This window comes from Mus pahari, chromosome 12 (assembly GCF_900095145.1).
Source record: "Mus pahari chromosome 12, PAHARI_EIJ_v1.1, whole genome shotgun sequence".
NCBI classification, from domain to species: domain Eukaryota; kingdom Metazoa; phylum Chordata; class Mammalia; order Rodentia; family Muridae; genus Mus; species Mus pahari.
The window spans coordinates 30,906,491-30,910,705 of record NC_034601.1 but is presented as its reverse complement, the minus strand read 5'-3'; the positions used below and the strand labels follow the sequence as shown (position 1 = coordinate 30,910,705).

At 41.7% G+C, this 4,215-nt stretch overlaps 1 pseudogene; it reads left to right on the top strand.

Moving 5' to 3' along the window:
* The first annotated feature begins 427 nt into the window (after positions 1 to 427).
* Positions 428 to 2,273, top strand: LOC110329408 (annotated as a pseudogene).
* The last annotated feature ends 1,942 nt before the right edge of the window (positions 2,274 to 4,215 follow it).

Sequence of the window (4,215 nt, the reverse complement as noted above, 5' to 3'; positions counted from 1 at the left end):
TTAAAGAAAAATAAATTCCAGAATTCTCACTACAGAATATCACAGTTTTGAATTTCTTCAGAATTTGACTGTCTGACCTTGAGAGCCACCTCTGTTTGGATAGCACTGAGATTAATGGGAAAGGGGCCCTACTGAGAAATTTCAGGCTTTCTGATTATGAGCTGCTGGAAACCTTTGCTTTTGATGTAGCTAGTGAGATAGCAGAGAGGAGGCAGCCGGCTGCTTTCTTTATGTTCTCTAAAGAGTAAAGTCCTTGGACTATCTTGGAATGCGGGCTCAGGACCTTGTCCTGAGATCAGCAGGTCGAGCAGCTGAATCTTATCTTTTTACCCAGAGTTGATCTGACTCATACAAATCTGACTCAAGAGACTTACTTTATGAAGCTGGGATTGTAATTACTTAATTTGCAGTGAGAAAGATAATTGTCATGGTTACTGGTAATTGTGAGTCAACTGACTTTTATGAGGGTCCTGGAGAATATAATCAGACCTGGAAAAACAATGGATGCTATAACAGCATAACATTACAGCTAATTTATTTCTCACTCTAGGGGGAGGTTTAGTTGGCTCAGCAGACCAACCTGAAAGCCATCTCTGGCAGGCTTCAAATACCATCTCATCGCTGAGCAACCACTGTCTTGGTCAATATTCATCAAACACTTCAAGGTCCTTATATATTAAAAACAGGTAGGGATGTTATCAAGACTGTTGTGGGGCTTAAATAAAAATAATTCATATAGGGCACTTAGCCTGTATTTGGCACATAATAACAGCGTGAAAATTATAGCTGTTGTCATTATCTACCTATGACGGGCCATTTCATAATCCACTCAGCACTGTAATACAGTTGCAATATCTATTACCAACCTCCACTACAAATGTTTCCTTATTATTGTAGTATTGTAAATAATGTGTGTGTGAGCAGGCACTGGCAGGTCAGAGACAACTTTGTGGTGTGACTTCTCTTTTTCCTCCTTTATGTAGGTTACAGGAATCAACCTGAGGTGCTGCTATGCATTCAAACGCTAATACACTGGCCCCCAGGTTCTGGTCTCAGCCCAGAAGAGCACATTCTCAGTTACACCAAATGGTGTTGTGTAAATTTTGCTCACCAATCTTCTCTGGCCGGTTAAATAAAAGTAGCTGACAGCCAATTGCTGGGGAGACTAGAGGTGGGTGGAGCTTTGGTTGACTGGCTGAGGGGTGCAGGTGGGGACCACAAGGAGAAAGAGAAATAATATGGAGAATCAGAACCAGAAAATGGCCTGATGGAGCAAATTCAGCTCAGACAGGACAACTATGTGCAAGTAACTTGGGATGTGTAGCTGAGAAATAGCCAATCTAGCACATAAAAATAGTTTAGGGGTAATTGTGGATTTAGCTTAACGCTTGTATTATTGTGTTATTTGGGTTTCCAAACCTGTACTATCTACATCTCACATGTAAGATGCTGAGGGTCCCTGTCCCCAGTTGGTTTTGATTGTTAAGTAAAATTGTTGGCTGAAAATGACTGGACAGGGAGACGAAGGCGGCATTTTAGGATTTGCCAGCAAGGGGACTGAGGAAGAAGGAGAAGAGCCGTGTCTAAGGAATAAGATCTGGGATTGAGAGGGACCTGAGCCCCGAGTCCTGAGTGATGTCCCCTGGACAGACGAGGTCATACGGAAACGTCTTCTGATTGATGGAGATGGTGCTGGGGATGATCGGAGAATTAATCTCCTTGTGAAAAGCTTTATTAAATGGTGCAACTCTGGATACCGAGAGGAAGGATATAGCCAGTACCAACGCATGCTGAGCACTCTGTCCCAGTGTGAATTTTCAAATGTGCAAAACATTGCTGGTATATGATATGAATCTCAGAGAAATGGAAAATTATGAAAAAATATACAAAGGAATAGAATGCAGTATTGCTGGAGCACATGAAAAAAATTGCTGAGTGTAAAAAGCAGATTCTTCAAGAAAAACGAATACGAAAAAAAATCGACAAGAATATGACGCCTTGGCCAAAGTGATCCAGCATCACCCAGACAGGCATGAGACACTGAAGGAGCTAGAGGCTCTGGGCAAAGAATTAGAGCATCTCTCACATATTAAAGAAAGTGTTGAAGATAAGCTGGAATTGAGACAGAAACAATTTCATGTTCTTCTTAGTACCATCCACGAACTTCAACCGACATTGGAGAATGATGACAAGCTGTCGGAGGTGGATGAAGCTCAAGAAAGCCCCATGGAGGCAGCCCCTAAGCCGTAGATGGGCTGACCGTCGCCATTTACAGGGACAGTGAATAGCTGCATGGGCTGCCTGGACTCAGTGTTGTACTTTTGGGATATTTCAACTTGAACATTGAAGTACTTTGCTTTTAAGTATTAATTCATGTGTCATTCATATTTCTTCACACAAAGGAAATGTACCCCATATATATGTATGTCTTAGTTAGGATTTTACTGCTGTGAACAGACACCATGACCAAGGCAAATCTTATAAAAACAACATTTAATTGGGGCTGGCTTACAGGTTCAGAGGTTCAGTCCCTTATCATCAAGGTGGGAGCATGGCAGTAACCAGGCAGGCATAGTGCAGGCAGAGCTGAGAGTTCTACCTCTTCATCCAAAGGCAGCTAGTGGAAGACTGACTTCCAGACAACTAGGGTGAGGATATTATGCCCACACCCACAGTGACACACCTACTCCATCCAGGTCACACCTATTCCACACCTCCAAGTGGTGTCACTCCCTGGTCCAAGAATATACAAACCATCACAATGTATTTTTTTTAATGCATTTTTATCCTTAAACGTAGAAATCAGCATCTGAAAATATTTAATAAAATGTCTCAAGGTGAAAAAAAAAAAGATCTGGGCTTGAGAATTGTAGAAAGAAAGACATACCAATCATGTAAGAGGCAGGGATGAGCAGTCCCAGAGGGTCCCCCGATTGGGTCTAGGACAGTAAAGATGGAATATGGATTCTAGGAAGTAATAACTCAGGAGTATTGGAGGGGGAACATTAGCAAAATGGAAGTTTGGGAGTGTCCCAGGCATTGAGTTGAATAAGGCATATTCAAATATGTGTGTGTATGTGTGTATGTCTTTCTTTCAGAAACTCAAAACATTGGGGCAGGTTGTACGGAACTTGCACCACGACTGGGAGATCTGAGTACATTAATTGATTAATGTAATTGATGGTGCCCAATGTAGGGCTCAAACTCACTATTAAACATTAATTAGAGATACTCAAATAGAAAGCACACACCATGGCATGAGATTAGGAGGTGGGGAGAATTGGTTTCTCAGCCGAGTCAACAAGGCCACATCTCCTAATAGTGCCAGTCTCTGTGGGCCTATGGAGGCCATTTTTATCCAAACCACCACAATATCTACCATTATCTAGGCTGAAGGTAGTTTTTACCTCTCTTGCCCGTCTATAAACCCACTCTTTCCTCAGCACACCTGACACAGGGGACCACAGTTATCTAGGACCAAAAGATGTGGGATATCCTAACAGTAGTCATAAAGTGTTTGATTTTCCCCACCAACACAATAATAAAATAAATATTCATGATGTTAAAGTAGAATAGATCTTTAGGTTTTCACAAGTCTTTCTCTACATTAGTTGTTGACTAGAAGGACGACTTATCTCTTCACCAGGCTTCCTATACCTACAAAAGTAATTAAGTCTCAGCATAGAGATTCATGGAGAACATTCCTAGATTGAACCATGATCCTTTAGCTAAGTCTCTGAGGCAAGAGGGAACTTTGAAAGATTATCATTATTATTGGATAGTGTAGAGGGATCTTAATCCAGCAACATGGCTGCTCTGGCAAGGGATCACATCCAAAGACCTTCGAGGTCTAAATGACCCAGCTAGAATGATACTTTTAATCCCTCTAGCTGGACTATAGGAACTCCCTTAGTACACACCTTTAATCTCAGATAATGAAGGTAAAGTTAATTTGTAGAAGGAAGCAGCCATTTTTGAAAGTGATGTCTAATTGAGTGGCAAAGTGACAAATCAGAGAAAGACTTGATAGATGAGTCAAAGATAGGATACACCCAGCTCTCACAAGAACAGCACAGGAAGGAGAGGCTGCTTAAGAGAGCAGTGCAGAAGACAGAGAAGGCAGTTTTACAAAGACAGCTTGCAGGTGAAGAGTCAAGCCAGAGAATGAGAAGGAGCGAGAAGATTAGAACAGATTGCCAGAGTCAGTTTAAGGCC